Source organism: Podarcis vaucheri (assembly GCF_965113315.1).
Source record: "Podarcis vaucheri genome assembly, chromosome: 6".
NCBI lineage: Eukaryota > Metazoa > Chordata > Lepidosauria > Squamata > Lacertidae > Podarcis > Podarcis vaucheri.
In genome coordinates this window covers 89,532-107,891 of record NC_138764.1, presented here as the reverse complement: position 1 = coordinate 107,891, position 18,360 = coordinate 89,532, and the positions used below count along the sequence as shown (strand labels likewise).

Sequence of the window (18,360 nt, the reverse complement as noted above, 5' to 3'; positions counted from 1 at the left end):
GTGATTTTTGGTTGAATGTGCATCTAACCCAAAAAACACCAATTTGAAATAAGCCCAATGAGAGCGTTATCATCTTCTTTTTAAAACAAAAAGACCTTTTTGCTTTAGTCGTGTGATTCTGGTGAAAACCAAAAAACACCACGCTAATTCCACCTATGATTCTATGATTCTATGAATTGAAATAAGCTCAATCGAAGCTTATTCGTCTTCTTTCTACACATATGGAAGCGGAAATATGTCGTTTTGTTATTTTGGTCTCATTACATACCCTGCGATTTCTGGGTAAATGTACTCCAAAGAACATGATTTTGAAATAAGCGAAATCCCAGATTCTTCTTTCTATGTAGATGGAAACCAAAACAACCTGTTTTGCTTTCTTTAGGCTTTGGAATTTGTGGGTGGAAAAGAGCAATCCAAGCTTATTCGTCCTCTTTCTATTGAGATTAACTAAAACGTCTATGTTTGTTTTGGGCTGATAACACACATTTCGCTCTGTGATTTTTGGTTGAATGTGCATCTAACCCAAAAAACACCAATTTGAAATAAGCCCAATGAGAGCGTTATCATCTTCTTTTTATGTAGATGGAACCCAAAACACCTTTTTGCTTTGGTCGCACACCCAAAAAACACCATGCAAATTCAAATAAGCCCTCTCGAAGCTTATTCGTCTTCTGGAAGAAGCATATGGAAGAGGAAATATGGTGTTTCTTTATTTTGGTCGCATTACATTCACTTTGCGATTTCTGGGTAAATGTGCATTAACTCCAAAGAACACGATTTTGAAATAAGCGAAATCCAAGATTCTTCTTTCTATGTAGATGGAACCCAAAACAACCTGTTTTGCTTTCTTTAGGCTTATTATACTTTATCTTACACCTACTGTTAACCAACCAACAGGCTGTCTCTGGGCAGACTACTATCTCTGAGGCGGACTTCTCTTTTCTGGGCAGGCTTCTTGGGAGAAGGGGGCGAGCCTGTTAGTCCACCAACGGGCAGCTCTGCAATCCAGACCCGGTCCTACAAATGCAAAGTGACGGCACCCCCCCCCAAGGCAGGGTGGGGGCTCTGCTCCCTGGGGGCAGAAAGTATCCATTAGTATGTGCCTGTGTGTCTATGCATTGCAGGGGATTGGACTGGATGACCACCAGGGTCCCTTCTAGCTCTACCATTCTGGGCTTCTACCTGTGTCTGTGTGTTTAGAAAGAAAAATTGCTATCGTGATTATAATTATAATAATGATTGCAATTTTTCTTATTGTAATTTTGATTACTTTTCTTATTGTAATTGTAATTATTAAAATTAGAATATATAATTAAATAATAATTATAATTATTATAATTATTGAACCAGATAAAGCAGATAAATTTAATAAATTATCTCTACTCTCATGGTCACTTTTCTTTGCTCTGGCCGGAAAGAAGCCGTGCAAAAATACTGTCTCTCAAACCCTGGATCCACAAATTGCTGGGCTTCTTCACCTTCCTTGCTGCTCCCCTGGCACTTCTCCTCGCACCCACCTCCGGCTGCGTACGCTATGTTGTCCACTGCAAGACACGGGTTCAGACTAGCAGCTTTAAGTCTGCATTCCTGCCAGGGAGGAATTCGAACCCACCACCTGCTGAACGCCTCGCACAGAGAGGCATTTCAAAGTGGCAGGGAGTTCCAAAGCCCCCCCCCCGGCACTGTAGCAGTGAGTCCCAAAGGGGTCGTTGGGATTTCTTTTTCATGCTGAAAAGCCCCATATCTTTATAGGGCATCCAGTGGCAGGCAGTCCCAAAAGTGGACAAACACTGTCACCTTTAAAAGGAGTTTAACAGGAATAACATAAGGAAAATTCATTATTATAGCAACTCCAGTGGCAGGCAGTCCCACAGCCCCCAAACTTTCTGAGAAGGCTTGCCTGAAACTTGCCACCGCTGTCGACCAGAAGCTTCTCCTCTTGCCAGGCCCAACCAGAACTCGGTGCCAGCTGAGAGATGAAAAGAAGAGTCAGGTGGGCAGTGGATTCAAGTGCCGGAGGCTCTTCCTTTGGCAGGGAGTTCCATTGGCCCAAGCAAACCCTGACTTGCCACTTTCTCCCTGGAAAGCTGGTAGTGGTAGCGGAAGAGTCTCGCTTGCGAGGCGGGTGGCACGGCGCCCACCTGGACGGAGACTAGCACCCTAGAAAATAGAAAATACTTATCGGGAGAGAAAGAGGGCTGAATCAGCTCCGTTCACACCCAGCTGGGTGTAAATTGTTATTGGGATGATTCATTCCCATCCCCTCAGCCCACCACACAGGGTTGTGAGCTGGAGGCACTCAATGGTCATCCCTCCTGACCCGGACACTTAGGGGTGCCTTGTGTGAGCCCCACCTTCATCACCCACCTCAGCCCTATCCCAGCTCCACCAATCCTCCAGCTTCAGGTGTCATATTCAAAATCGCACAAGCCAGAGCGGGAAACCACATTTTCAGGAGTTCTTTAATAGAAGTATGGGATAGATACAAAAATATATTGGAGCCAAAAGTCCCTTATTGGCTATCTCCGCTGGAGGTAATGAGTGTTAAGAAAATTAATATGAGAGTACATATGGTGAATTGGTAATTAAAGAAGGAGGAAAATGGAAATTGAAACCATTTGAACAAGTTAAAGATTATGTATATGATTGGTTGCATTACTTTCAAGTAAATGAAATGTTTAAAAAAGACTTAAAAGAAAGGGGTTATGTAGAAAAAGAATCTAAATTTCAAATAGACATAATAAACAATTAATATAAAACTCGGTCAAAAATGTATAAGATATTGTTGGAATGGCATACGAAAGATGAAGAGGTTAAATCGGTAATGATACAGTGGGCCAAAGATTTTGGGTATAATATTCAATTTGATGAATGGGAAAAATTGTGGAAAGAGAATATAAAATTTACTGCATGCACGGCACTGAAAGAAAATGTTATGAAAATGTTTTACAGATGGTACATCACACCTGTAAAGTTAGCAAAGATGTATAAGACATGTAACAAATGTTGGAAATGTAAAGAAAAAGAAGGGACGTTCTTTCATGTGTGGTGGGAATGTAAGAAAGTGAAAAGCTTTTGGGAAATGATATACAATAAAATGAAAAAACTGTTAAGATATACTTTTGCCAGTGGCGTAGCGTGGGGGGTGCAGGGGGGGCCGGCCGCACCGGGCGCAACATCTGGGGGTTAGGGTTAGGGGGCGCAAATCCACGGGTTAGGGGGCGCAAATTACTTGCCTTGCCCCGGGTGCTGACAACCCACGCTACGCCACTGACTTTTGCAAAAAAAACCGGAGGCTTTTCTTTTAGAGATCTTAGGAAAGGACATAAGAAGAAAAGACTGTAAACTCTTTCAATATGCAGCAACGGCAGCCAGAATCTTGTTGGCCCAGAAATGGAAGCAAGAGGAAATACCGACGATAAAAGAATGGAGACTGAAATTGACAGATTATGCGGAATTGGACAAATTAACTGGGAAAATCAGATACACCAAAGACCAAAAGTTCATCGAAGACTGGGGAAAGTTCGTAGATTATCTGAAAAACGTATGCGGCGTGAACACAACTCTAGTGGGATTTCAAGAGGCACTGTAAAAATAGAGAAATATTGTTAATATGAAATAGTGGGGAAAGGGAGGTATAATGGCAATACGAAAGACGGGAATGTGTAATTAAAGTTATAAATATGGATGATTATCAGAGATGCTGAAGGAAGTTCAAAAAAGGAGATAATTTGTTGTATTTTGGATAAAAATGTATAATTGCATGGAAAATCAATAAAATTTATTATTAAAAAAACAAAAAAAAACCCTTATGCAAATAAAGCATTGCTTATTCTTCATCCACTGGTGTGCTTATTGGCTCCAGATCCAGAAATAACCCTGCCCTTGGCAGAACATATACAGTGCTTTTTTCCTGGGGGGGGGGGGCACAGAGGAATGCATAAAACATTTTGTGAATGTACTTTTGTCCATTTACTGTATTTATTTTTCCCGGTTTGAACTAAAAAATGGCGATTTTCTTGAGTCAAAATGAGAGTACCCCCAATCATTTTTTTTAGAAAAGAAGCACCGCATATATACACACACATATACATATATCCGTTTTATTGTTATATATTTACAAACGGACACCTATATCTGGTATGTATATTCTTGTACATAAACTTCCGCGGCCCCCCCCGCCCCATCCCTCCGCCAAGGGGCACGAGAGGAAGGCCACGGGGGGAGAAAGGCAGGTGAGGGCGGGGCGGGGGGCGGGGCTGCCCCCTGGGGAGAGCGGGGTCGAGAGAGAGTGGGCGGGAGAGAGAGAGGGGGCCAGCCTGGCTCGGCACGTCTCTGCTGGCCCAACGTCGCAGCGCCTCTTCCGCCCGTTTCCCTCCCCTTCCTGTCCTCTTGCCTCTCCTCCGGTGGCACCTCCTTCCGGTACCCCTGCCCTCGCCGAAGATGGCGGTAGCACAGGCTCTTCCGCCCGTTTCCCTCCCCTTCCTGTCCTCTTGCCTCTCCTCCGGTGGCATCTCCTTCCGGTACCCCTGCCCTCGCCCAAGATGGCGGCAGCACAGGCTCTTCCGCCCGTTTCCCTCCCCTTCCTGTCCTCTTGCCTCTCCTCCGGTGGCACCTCCTTCCGGTACCCCTGCCCTCGCCGAAGATGGCGGTAGCACAGGCTCTTCCGCCCGTTTCCCTCCCCTTCCTGTCCTCTTGCCTCTCCTCCGGTGGCATCTCCTTCCGGTACCCCTGCCCTCGCCCAAGATGGCGGCAGCACAGGCTCTTCCGCCCGTTTCCCTCCCCTTCCTGTCCTCTTGCCTCTCCTCCGGTGGCACCTCCTTCCGGTACCCCTGCCCTCGCCCAAGATGGCGGCAGCACAGGCTCTTCCGCCCGTTTCTCTCCCCTTCCTGTCCTCTTGCCTCTCCTACGGTGGCACCTCCTTCCGGTACCCCTGCCCTCGCCCAAGATGGCGGCAGCACAGCCTCTTCCGCCCGTTTCCCTCCCCTTCCTGTCCTCTTGCCTCTCCTCCGGTGGCACCTCCTTCCGGTACCCCTGCCCTCGCCCAAGATGGCGGCAGCACAGGCTCTTCCGCCCGTTTCCCTCCCCTTCCTGTCCTCTTGCCTCTCCTCCGGTGGCACCTCCTTCCGGTACCCCTGCCCTCGCCGAAGATGGCGGTAGCACAGGCTCTTCCGCCCGTTTCCCTCCCCTTCCTGTCCTCTTGCCTCTCCTCCGGTGGCATCTCCTTCCGGTACCCCTGCCCTCGCCCAAGATGGCGGCAGCACAGGCTCTTCCGCCCGTTTCCCTCCCCTTCCTGTCCTCTTGCCTCTCCTCCGGTGGCACCTCCTTCCGGTACCCCTGCCCTCGCCCAAGATGGCGGCAGCACAGGCTCTTCCGCCCGTTTCCCTCCCTTTCCTGTCCTCTTGCCTCTCCTCCGGTGGCACCTCCTTCCGGTACCCCTGCCCTCGCCCAAGATGGCGGCAGCACAGGCTCTTCCGCCCGTTTCCCTCCCCTTCCTGTCCTCTTGCCTCTCCTCCGGTGGCACCTCCTTCCGGGTACCCCTGCCCTCGCCCAAGATGGCGGTAGCACAGGCTCTTCCGCCCGTTTCCCTCCCCTTCCTGTCCTCTTGCCTCTCCTCCGGTGGCATCTCCTTCCGGTACCCCTGCCCTCGCCCAAGATGGCGGCAGCACAGGCTCTTCCGCCCGTTTCCCTCCCCTTCCTGTCCTCTTACCTCTCCTCCGGTGGCATCTCCTTCCGGTACCCCTGCCCTCGCCCAAGATGGGTAGCACAGCCTCTTCTGCCCTTCCGAGCTAGGAGTGCAGAAAAAGGTGAAACTGCCAGGAAAAGGAGAGGAGGAGTGTGTGTGTGTGTGTGTGAGTGAGTGAGAGTGAGACAGGGAGCATCCTAGTAGAGATGGAAGGGGAACCCAAGGGTCATCTAGTCCAACCCTCTGCAAAGAAGCTCAGAGCTACAATTCCCAGGTCTTCTTTGGGAATTCTATGGGAAGTAAGAGTTTCTACATTCATGAGCATTCACTTGGAGTGCGCTCATGTTTTTACCTTTTATTGAAAGCGGCCACAAGTGACTTGGGTGGAGTATAAATAATAAAATTATATTGCTCCTGCTGCTGTTCTTCTCTTACCCTAACTCACATCCAACCCAATACCAAACCTTAACCCTAACTCAAACCTAATCCTCACTCTAACCCTAAACTTAACCCAAACCTAAGCCTCAGTCTAAACCTAAGCCTAATTTAACCCTAACCCTAAGTAATAAAATTATATTTCTCCTTCTGCTGTTCTTCTCTTACCGTAACTCAACCCCAACTTTAACTCCTAATCCTAATCCAACTCAAACCCAACTCTCACTGTAACCCTAACCTTTACCCAAACCTAATCTTAAACGCTTTGCTTCTTTTTGTGGTGTTTTGTGTTATTGCTTCATTTCGTAGGTCATGAGGCTTTCTTTGTTTCTTGTGGTGTTGCTTCATTTAGCAGTTTTTTAATTGGCTTTTGTGTTTCTTTTGGTATTGCATCATCTTCATAGGTTGTTTGGATTTCTGATTAATTTGCTTTGGATTTCTGGTAGCTCTGCTTCTTTATGATTTGTTTCTGTGTTTCTGGTGTTTTGGCTTGGTTATGCCAAAAAATTGAAGACATACCACCAGAAGCACAAAAACCAAGAAATATTCCCAAAATGAGGCAAAACCAGGAGACATGAAAACCAAGCCAAGTCAATGGAAAAGAAACAATCTCACCCAAAACCGCAGAACCATTCAAAGTAAAAGAAGCAAAACAATTAAATGCAAAAAACAAGCAAAACCACCCCAAATTAAACAAATCAGCAGAAAACAAAAAAGCAGTAAAGCCACCAATTACAAAGCAATGCCACAAGAAACTGGAAACCAGTTTTTAAAAAGCAAAACCAGAAACTCAACAAGCATGCAATTTGTGGGAGTCCAAAAGCACTTCAAGCAACAGAAATTAACCAACACAGCATACTAGTTTTCACTTAGTCTTGGGTTTCTGGTGAATGTGCTTCGTTTGCAGCTGGCTTCATTTCTTTTCCATTGGTTTAGCTTGTTTTTTGGACTTTTGCTTTATTGCTTCTTTTGAGAAGTTTTCTTGTTTTTGCATTCTGGTGGTAATACTTTTGAATGCTTTGGGGGTTTCTGGTGAATCTGCTTTGTTTGGGGTTGGTTGGCTTCTTTGTCAGTTTCCATTGATGTTGCTTTTACATGGTTCTTCTGCTTCTTTTCAGTAGGTTTTTGTGTTTTTAGTGGTTGACTTCATTGTTGGAATGGTCATTAGACATTTCTGGTGGTTTTGCTTCATTTCTGGTGGTTTTCCTTTTATTCTTGGGATTATCAGATCTCATACAAATTAATATTCTCAAAGGTGCAAAACCCAAAAAACCTAGAAATGAAGCAAACTCACCATAAATCCAGCACCCAATCTGTTATGCACTAACCTTGGATCCTAGAATGCAACAACTGATTGGTCTTTTCCTGCAGGCCAATCAGGCTCCAAGAGGGAAGCAGAGTTAGCCAGTCAGACGGGACTCATTGTGTAAATAATGTATATAAATGCCTGAGGTTGGGGGGGGGGCAATAAAGAGCATGAAATACATACAAGACTCTGAGTATATTTCACAATTGTAATTTATATAAAAGAATCTATGAAACGAAAATCACAGAAAAAATTCAACATAATCCCCAAAACAAACCAGAAACAACAGAAACAAACCACATCCACGAAAGATGAGAAAACCAATTGAATAGAAATTCAAGAAACTCACGCAGTAAACATCTCAGGGAAAAGCAAAATCACCCCCACACCATGCAAAACTAGGGTTTAACTGGCTTTGGGGTTTCTGCGCAATTTACTTTCCCCCTCTTTTTGGGGGTTTCTGGTGGTATTTCTTCTGCTTCTCACATTTCTGCTTCTTTTCAATTGGTTTTGGGATTCTGGTGAATTTGGTAATGATTTGATTAAAGTCTCTGTCTGGCAATTTTCCTTTTTCATGAATTCCTTCCTTGTTGGGTTTCTGGTATCTCACTTTTGGTTTTCACATTTCTCTTAGTTTTGCTACGTTTCAGGTAGTTTGCTTACTTTTTGGAATTATCCAGTCTCATAAAAATGAAGCAATATCATTAGAAGCTTAAAAAGCATGAAAAAAAAAACCCCAGGCACTAACCCTAACCCTGAACGTCCACCTATCCCCTGCCCTAGCCCTAACCCTAACCCTGATATTCTGGTCATCCATCTTGGGGATAACAATCTGGTGAGGTAAATTCAGTTGAGATCACTAAATATCAGCTGTGCTTCCTCATCCCTGAGTTTATCATAGTTTGGTTTGGAATGTTGTAGAGGTGCTTATGGAGTGGGGGCAGCCTTCCTAAGAAGGTGGATGGGCAAGACATAAAGCTAATCATTCTACAACAATGTTTGTGTTTGAAAATGTGGGTGCTTATATCCCTCATGGCAGAATTATGTTCTGTGCCCCACAGTTGTATAGACCTGGTGGTATGCATCATTCTGAGTTGGGTTGTGACATGATTCTTAAGGATCTGCAAAGAGCTCTGTTTGAGCACTTGCGTGTTTGTGGGTGGAGGTGAACAAGCACACCTGCCCAGACTTACCAGTAATTTGATTTGGTTACATTGGTCGAATCTGACTAGTTTTGCCGATCCTCAAGTTGTTATATTTAATAAATACAACCTATTTATCCACTTTTGGTTGTCTTGACTCTTCCTCCTGATGTGCTAGGAACCACTCCGTTTGGGGGGCACTGCAAAACATGCGGTTTTTACTGCAAACATTTTGCCAGACTTTGGCCTTGATTTGGAGTGAATCAGGCAATGTTGGGTCTTAGGGTGACCTTATGACCCCTGTCACTTACTTGGTTTGTCGGGCAAAATGCTAAAAAAATTCTACAATGTCTGGCAAAATGCTACAAAACTTTTGCCAGACTTTGGCACCAGTTTGGAGTGAACCGGACAATGTTGGGTTTTGGATATTAATTATGAACCCCGGTTTGATGTATCAATTACTCTATGGGGTGTTACAAAATGTGGGGGTTTTGCTGCAAAACTTTTACCAAACATCAGTTGTGATGGGATCCCAGATTTGGGGTTTTGTAGTTAAATGAAGCATTCTTTCAGTGCTTCTCGGGAAATGTGCAGTTTCCGTCAGATCAAACTAATACTACTGGATAAAATGATATGGTTGTTGATTATCAGACAGTTCTCCCATTTATCAAGGAAAACGTCTGTTATGGGTGGCTTTTGCTTGGTGTGTGTGACTGTTGACAGACAGATTTGAAAAGGAACACAGCTTCCTCTGTTTGTCTCACAGTAACTTAGTGGCCTTTTTGATTATGCAGTCGGCTCGCCCAACACTTCCAGCTGGATTCCGAGGACAGGAAATGATTCTGCTAAAGGCTTTCTGTGAATATACCGGTAATTCCAGTTGATTTGTTTTAATGGTCACATAAAGGCACTTTCTTTGGTTATAAAATGATGTTGTGAGTCTTATATCTGAGCAGTCAATAAACTCCCTCCCCCACAGAAACGCTTGTCTTACTTCTTCTTCTGCTTAGCATCCATACTTACATGTTTGTTTAAAGAAAGACTAACCCCACCGCGAACCCCACCTCCAGCTTTCATTTTATTATTCTAGTGACTAGTCACTGTTCATAGCAACACTTGATTTTGTTCCTAGACAAACTGCCCTGAAAGACAGTTACTATGAACTACATGTGTCTTCTTGATATATAAGGTTGTTGCTAGTTTCTGCAAAACACTTCTTTATCTTTCAACAAGAAATAAATGAATAGGAGGCTGCCCTAAGGAAGAAGTGTGATTGCATCTGGAATATCAGACTCTCTGTATTTTTATTTATTTACTTGATTTAGGGGTGGCCGCTTCACCCCCTGGTTATGCCCATGTCCCCAACTAACTGAGCTTCTTGGGATCATCCTGCCATGCTGTGAGCTACTACATTATCCTGCACTTTACAGAACCTTCCTTAGAGAATAAAAAACTGAGGCAAATTTCCAGTCTAAACAGGCTACACAAAAAGAAACAGCAGCGATTCTTTATGTTTGACTTAGAATCATAGAATCATAGAGTTGGAAGAGACCACAAGGGCCATCGAGTCCAACCCCCTGCCAAGCAGGAAACACCATCAGAGCACTCCTGGCATATGGTTGTCAAGCCTCTGCTTAAAGACCTCCAAAGTAGGAGACTCCACCACACTCCTTGGCAGCAAATTCCACTGTCGAACAGCTCTTACTGTCAGGAAGTTCTTCCTAATGTTTAGGTGGAATCTTGTGCTTGAGCGCCTGATATCTCAGAAAATCAACATCAGTGTTGGGGTGGGTGGGTCAGGGCATTTCCAAAATGTTATGATAGATGGAGCCATGGATGTGGCCAAGGGGGGCCAACTAAATAAAAATAAATAAAAATACATAGCTAACTGAGGTTCTGACCCCCTAACAAAAGGCCTGCCCCCACTAACAAAAATGCTGGCTACGCCCATGGATGAAGCCAACTACAGTGTAGCATGTGTGGGCCGTGGGGGCACAAATTTGTGGCAGGGGGCACAAATTTGTGGCAGGGGGCACAAACAGGTGCCCCCAAAGCAGGCTCCCTCATTGGTGCCTGGCTCTGTGTGAGAAGGAGCTGACCTAAGCTGCTTTGCTTCTGCTGGCCTGACCCAGGGAAGAGAGCAGGAGGGTGGGTGGCCGCACTGCACCTCGCTCCCAGTCACAGCAGCAGCTCCGCCTCCGGGTCACGTCTTACCTGGCGCACTCAAGGAGCCCGAGCAGCAGCTTCCCTGCCCCTCTCCTCCCCTGGACATGTGGGGCATGCCCCTCTCCCCTCGTTGAGTTCTGCAAAGGCAGCCTGAGACTGAGGAGGAAAGAGCTCACTGCTCATGCCAACCCTAGAGAGGATGTAAGAAAGAAGCAGGCTGTTGGAGGACAGCAGAGAAGCAATTGAGCTTGTTGGAGCAGTGCCCCAGTCCCCCTTAAGGATGAGCCTCCACTGACAGGGAGCAAGAAGGAATTTTAAATGGCGAAAGACAGGAGTGCCTGGCGTGCTCTGGTCCATGGGGTCACGAAGAGCCGGACCCGACTAAACGACTAAACAACACAATATTGGCATGGGAACTACAATAGCTCAATGCTGCAATTTGTCTACCCTACTTAATATTTACCATTAAGGAAAGTATAAAGTCATGGAGTAAATCCTTTCAGCTTGTTGATGTGAAGCAGCAGACCTCAATCTGATACTGCAAATGTTATAGAATTATTGAATATTCAGAAGTATACCTCTCCACCACTCCTTAGTCAGCCTAGTTTTGGGCATTTATGGCAAGTGTCAGGGGTTCAGGGACAGAGGCACAGGTGAGGGGGGAGACGGAGAGCGATGGGGAAGAAACCCAGGACAGTGAGGAAGAGGATGACAATGACTTGAGGTCTTCCATGAGTCTCTCAAGTGAATCGGAGGATTCCCAGAAGGGGGCGCCCCTGGTCAAGCCAAGGGGGGTCACAGGGGGGACTTGCCAGGAGCAGGGAAGCAGCAGGGAAACCCCGAGTGGGAGTGGGAGATCGGGGTCGGCTTCCCAGGAGGAACGGAGTGAGAAGGGTGGAGTTCCCAGTGTGACACACGGAGCAAAGCAGGAAGGAGACAGGGGAAGGAGATCGGGGCAGGACGTCCTGCCGGAAGGGGCGGAGAGTATTACAGGGAGTAGTGTACCTGTCAAAAGGAAGGTCAGGGGTAGCGAACGCGCGCCAAGTTCAAATGTGGAGGCGCGCGGAAATGAAGAGAGCCCGGAGGAGGAGCCTGGCCCCAAAGCACGAAGGAGGGGGGAGCAGGCATCTGAGGGATCCGCGTCAGGGGAAAGCAGGAGGGAAGGAACCCAGGGGGGCAGAAAGACCCTGCGGAAAAGAAAGGACAGGAAGAGGTGGTCTAGCACAAGCCTCTTAAACTGGTGTAGAGGCGGGACCGAGTCAGAGGGGACTTCAAACGTCTAGGCTAAGAGACGCGGGGCTGCGCGCCTCGGTTGTGGAACCAATAATGAACTGCAATAAACATCCTTGTATATAAGAAGAGATTGGCGTTGGTCTTTTGTGAGCTGAGACCTGAGGCAGCCCCTGACAGTAAGTCCCCTCCCAAAATTACGCAATTTTTTTTTGCAAAGCTCACAAAGTTTGGCAGCCATGAGTATGGAGCAGCAGATAGCTGAGCTACGCAACGCAGTCTCCCAGCTTACCACCGAGGTAGTGGTCTCCCAGAAGAAGGGGGAAGAGGCGGAAAAGCGGTGCCAAGATCTGCAAGCCAGGTGGGATCATGCATGCCAAGTGGGGTTCCCGGGGGCCAAAGCTGCTGGAGTAGCACTGGGCAGAAGGGGAGGCAACTTGGTAGCCCACTTCGATGGGAACCTGAAGCAGTACCCCAGTTTTCGAGCAGACGTAGAATATGCGTTGCATTTGCTTCGCGACGACTTTAAGGATGAGGAGGAGAAAGTGGGTTTCATTGTGTCCCACTTGCATGGGGAAGCGAGGGCTTGGCTGCGCAATCTGTGGCGCGAGGATTGCCCTGCTCGAAGGGACTCTGATGAATTTATCAAATGCATGGACGCTTGCTTCCAGTCTAGCGTGGATGTGGATGTAGCACGCCAACAGATGCATGGTTTAAGGCAAGGCAAGGCTTCAGTACGTCAGTACCATGCTCGCTTTTTCGCCTTGCTGAATGTACTGGGATGGCAGAAAGACTCCCTGGCAGTAAGAGACTTGTTTTGGGAGGGGCTCTCTGGCCCTGTAAAAGATGAACTGGCAAGGGGGGACAGACCTCAAACCTTAGCAGAAGTGGTGCAGCGGGCGCTCGCCATTGGAGTACGCCACGAAGAACGCCCTTGGCGCAATGAGGAGGGTCGCCAGCTTCACACGCTGTCTAGAGCGCCTCCTTTCTTTCCCAAGGATCTAGGACGTACGCGTCCCTCTCCTCAGTTGCAGGCAGGGGAGGAGCCAATGGAACTGGGTGGTGCAAAGGCTCAGTCAGCTGCCGGAGCCCCAGCGTCCGGAGCAGTCAAGGCGAAGCCTCCTAGAGGGAACAGGAAGTGTTACATCTGTGACAGTGCGATGCACATGGCCAAAGAGTGTCCCCAGAGGCTCCAAAAGCACACTGCAGCCTTAGCAACAGTAACTGCAGCAGCACAACAGGAAGAGCACTTTCAGGGAAACGGGAATGCCTGGCTGGAAGCAGAAATGCTGGGGCACAGCCAGGCGAGTCAGTAAGGCAGTCCCCAGCGCTTTTGCAGCATACAGACCCCCTGCCACCCAAGCCAGTGGTGCAACTCACTGCAACTCTCCAGCTGCCTGATGGACGCACCCTGGAAGTTCCCATTACAATTGACAGTGGAAGCAACGCAGACTTTGTGGGAGTGCATTTCGTCAAGCAGCATCGCATAGAGCTCCTACCAGCCACGCTGCCATTGGACGTAGTCACAGTGGATGGCAGGAAGCTGCTGGGTGGGCAGGTGGTAAAACAGACGCCACCCATGGTAATGCAGATTGGCAATCACCGAGAAGTCATCAGTTTCAACGTCACCCGCCTGTCAGACACGCCTATAGTGTTAGGCATGAGTTGGCTGGAAAGGCACAGCCCAACCATGGCGTGGTACCAGCGGCAGCTCACTTTTGGCTCGTCCTATTGCGTGCAGCATTGCATCCAGATCGCTCAGGAGGAGGAAGGCCAAGAGGAGGGGCAGCAGCTACGTCTCAGCATGGCGCAAGCAGTACCCCTCAAGTACAAGGGGTTTTTGGAGGTTTTCTGCGAAAAGGAGGCAGACCAGTTGCCACCTCACCGGCCCTACGATTGCGCTATTGACCTCTTGCCAGGGACAACGCTGCCGCCTGTGAAGCTGTATTCCATGTCCGAGGAGGAGCTGCAGGAGCTCAGGGAGTTCATAGATCACAACCTGCAGTGGGGATTCATCCGAGAATCAAAGACTGTAGGGGGCAGTCCTGTGTTTTTTGTGAAGAAGAAGGACACGCCCCAAAAAAGGCTGATCGTAGACTTCAGATTCATAAACTCGAAAACAAAGCCCGCGGCCTTTCCCATGCCCAAGATTGACGACCTGCTCGCGACGGTGCGGAGAGGGAAGATCTTCACCAAGTTGGATCTCCGCGGAGATTGCTCGGTCCTAGCTCCTGCCAACCGAGCAGTTCGAAAGCACTCCAAAAAGTGTAAGTAGATAAATAGGTACCGCTCCGGTGGGAAGGTAAACAGCGTTTCCATGAGTTGCTCTGGTTTTGCCAGAAGTGACTTAGTCATGCTGGCCACATGACCCGGAAAAACTGTCTGCATATATCATGGGAATTGGGGTTGCTTGTGTGTAAACCTCCAGCCGTTCCCAACTGCTTGGGGTGGTTGGTCTTTCCCTGGCTGAGCAGCCCTTTTGCGCTGCTGCTCAGTCGCTGGCAGAATCCGTCAGTGGGTGTCTCCTAAATTTCCTCCAGCATAAGAATTCCTTAACGGACAACCTTCGCCTCACCTCTCTGCGCGGAAGCCTTCTGCGCAGAGTGGGCGTGCCAAGCGGTGGTCCTCCACTCTCCTCACTGACTTCACTGGAAGAGTCTCGGAGCCTCCCCTCCGAAGTGCTCTGTGCCTCTCCCTTCTTCCTGGTGTCACCTGGACTTCTTTCCCCAGAGGACGTTCTCTCTCTTCCCTTACTAGTTCCCTCTCCTGCAGAATCTGGGAGCCTAGCCTCTCCACTCTGCTCCGATGTCAGTTCCCTGACATCCACCTCCCTCCCAGGGCCCTCCCCCTCCCCGTCCTTTCCTCGGACGGTGATGCAGGAAACCCCCGGAAGGAACTCTCCCCTCCATCTGATGATTCAAAAACCTCTCTCCATTCACTGCTGTCTCTTCTCTCTCCCCAATCTCCCCAGTCGGATGCTTCATCGGATAATGCCCCTTCCTCCTCTTCGGAGGCGGGAAACCCCACAAACTCTTCCTCCTCATCGGTGGTGCCAAATTGCTAGCCCCAGAACCTCTCTGGTGGTTTGGGCTTTCTCGGATACCTGCTATGAAACTCCTCCTGCAGATACTCATCCCTAATCTTTTCTGCTGGGACCCATGCGTTTTCCGCTTCTGACTCCCCCTCCCACGCCACCAAGTATTCCACTCGCCCCCCTCTCCACCTGGAATCGAGAATTTCAGCTGCATGGCCACTGAGTTCCCTTTCCTCCATCTGTGGATGCAAGGGTGTTTCACTTTGCTGACCCAGAAATTCCCTCCCCTCCCTGAATGGTGAGAGTAAGGACCTGTGGAACACTGGGTGCAGTTTCATGTGAGATGGCAATTTGAGCCTAAAGGCCACCGAATTAACTTGCTGGGCTACTTCGAATGGTCCCAATCTCTTTGGCCGTAGTTTCTTACACCCTCCTTTGAACGGTATCCCTTTGGTAGACAACCACACCTGGTCCCCCACTCTTATGGTTTCCCCCTCTCTGCGGTGCTTGTCTGCCTGCCTCTTATACTCTTCCTTTGCCCTTTCCAGGTTGATCTTAAGCTGTTGGTGTAAAGCCTCCATTTCTTCCACAAATTGTTCAGCCGCGGGAACACTCCACCTTCCCGCCCCTCCCCTGGGAAAGCCCTGGGGTGACACCCATAATTCGCCATAAACGGGCTCATCCCTGTGGACACATGTTCCGCGTTATTGTATGCAAACTCAGCCAGCGCTAATTTCTCCACCCAATCATTCTCCCTCTCGTTGACGTAGCAGCGTAGGTATTGTTGAAGTATGCTATTAGCTCTCTCTGCTTGTCCGTTGGTTTCTGGGTGTCTGGCCGTCGAGAAACTAACCTTGACGTCCAGCAGACTCATCAGCTTCCTCCAGAATCTGGACGTGAATTGCTGGCCTCTGTCGGATAAAATCATCAAGGGGGCACCATGCAACCTGAAAACATGCTCTACAAACAGTTTTGCTGTTTCTTCTGCAGACACCGCATGCAAGCACGCAATAAAATGGCACATTTTGGTCATCAAGTCAGCTACCACCATTACTGCCGTTTCCCCCCTGGCTTTGGGTAAATCAGTCATAAAATCAATTGATACCACCTCCCATGGTCTCTCTGGTGTAGGTAAGGGCTCCAGTAACCCCGCGGGTGCTGCCCTCTCCCCCTTCGCTCTCTGGCAGCGCTGGCACCCGCGTACATATTACTTCACATCTTCCCTCACCCGTGGCCACCAGAACTGCCTGGTTACCAGTAGCATTGTCTTGTGTTGGCCAAAATGTCCCGCTGTGGGGTTGTCATGTAGTTGTTTGAGTATTCTGCTCCTCAAATCCCCCTCAGGTATGTACAATGCACCCTTATAGTACAATGCCCCGTCCTTTATTTCAAATCCCCCCAGATTTTCCTCGGTACTCCCCATTTCCCTAATCTTGGTTTGTGCATACTGGTCATCCCTCGTCAAACCGGCCAGCTTTTGCCTTCCTACGAACACTCCCCCACACACCCATCTGTCCTCGGGTATGACATAACGTGCTTCTGGCCCTCCCTCCCCTTCTGCGTATTTGGGCTTGCGGGAGAGGGCGTCTGCTCTGACATTTTCCTTCCCAGGCATGTATCTAATCTCAAAATTAAACTTGGAAAACTCCTGAGCCCACCGCACCTGTCGTTGGTTCAGTACTCTCGCCGTGCTGTGCACCTATGAGAAAATGTCTCCACCGTCGAAAGGCCTTGTGAATTGCCAGCAGTTCCCGCATAGTTTTGCTCTGACTTGTTCAGCTTCCTGGAAAAGAAGGCACACGGCTTCCACTGTCCCCCATTTCCCGGCTGGAGCAATATGCTTCCTACTGCTCTGTCTGACGCGTCCGTCTCTAGCCTCATCGGCTTCCACAGATCCACATGTAGGAGCTGCTCTTCCGACGCGAAAGCCCTCTTAAGTTTTTTAAAGGACCGCTGGGCCTCTTCCGTCCATTCGAACTTTCCATTTGCAAAAGAGCTTTCAGATTAGCCCCACTATAAGATTATGCTTTGCCAAAACTGGTTGTGCCTACTTGGGACACCTGTTCTCGCTGCTTCATCAATTTTGTTCAGATTTTATTTTTAGGGTCTCAGACCCACCTCTAACGGGGGGAACAAGTGTATTGGAGGAAAGGCTGTAGCCAGGGTTGCCAACTTGAATAAAATTTGAGGGGCAGGTCAGCCCCCCTACTTTATCATTGATGACATGACATGGTGCATGCACATACTAGCTGTGGAATCTAGACTGTAATGTTTTAATTCATCTCACCTCTTGTTCAGATCAGATATGAAACAAAAAGCCCTCTCCATGAGAAGACTTGATTAGTCAAACGAAGCAGGGAGAAATTAGAGAACTGGGCCAAAACAAACAAGATGAACTTTAACAGGGAGAAATGTAAAGTATTGCACTTGGGCAAAAAAAAATGAGAGGCACAAATACAAGATGGGGGACACCTGGCTTGAGAGCAGTACATGTGAAAGGGATCTAGGAGTCTTGGTTGACCACAAACTTGACATGAGCCAACAGTGTGACGTGGCAGCTAAAAACGCCAATGCAATTCTGGGCTGCATCAATAGGAGTATAGCATCTAGGATCAAGGGAACTAATAGTGCCACTGTTTTCTGCTCTGGTCAGACCTCACCTGGAGTACTGTGTCCAGTTCTGGGCACCACAGTTCAAGAAGGACACTGACAAACTGGAACGTGTCCAGAGGAGGGCAACCAAAATGGCCAAAGGCCTGGAAACGATGCCTTATGAGGAACGACTAAGGGAGCTGGGCATGTTTAGCCTGGAGAAGAGGAGGTTAAGGGGTGATATGATAGCCATGTTCAAATATATAAAAGGATGTCACATAGAGGAGGGAGAAAGATTGTTTTCTGCTGCTCCAGAGAAGCGGACACGGAGCAATGGATCCAAACTACAAGAAAGAAGATTCCACCTAAACATTAGGAAGAACTTCCTGACAGTAAGAGCTGTTCGACAGTGGAATTTGCTGCCAAGGAGTGTGGTGGAGTCTCCTACTTTGGAGGTCTTTAAGCAGAGGCTTGACAACCATATGTCAGGAGTGCTCTGATGGTGTTTCCTGCTTGGTAGGGGGTTGGACTCGATGGCCCTTGTGGTCTCTTCCAACTCTATGATTCTATGAATCCACAACCTGATTGGTCTACAGGAGAATTCCGGAATTAGCCAATCACGTGCAGCCCATTGTGTAAATAATGTATATAAAGCAGATACTTTGAGGGGACTTTCATTCCCTCCTCACCACTATGAGCTGAATAAAGAGCATGAAATCCACTCTGAGTATATTTCACTGGCGACGAAGGTGGGATCCTGCTGAGCTGA

General features: G+C 48.1%; 1 long non-coding RNA gene across 1 annotated transcript; it reads left to right on the top strand.

Moving 5' to 3' along the window:
• The first annotated feature begins 5,838 nt into the window (after positions 1-5,838).
• LOC309533949 lies at positions 5,839-9,551 on the top strand. The gene is made up of 2 exons (XR_014220563.1): positions 5,839-5,985; positions 9,364-9,551. It is a non-coding gene; the product is annotated as an uncharacterized lncRNA (long non-coding RNA).
• Positions 9,552-18,360: the final 8,809 nt, after the last annotated feature.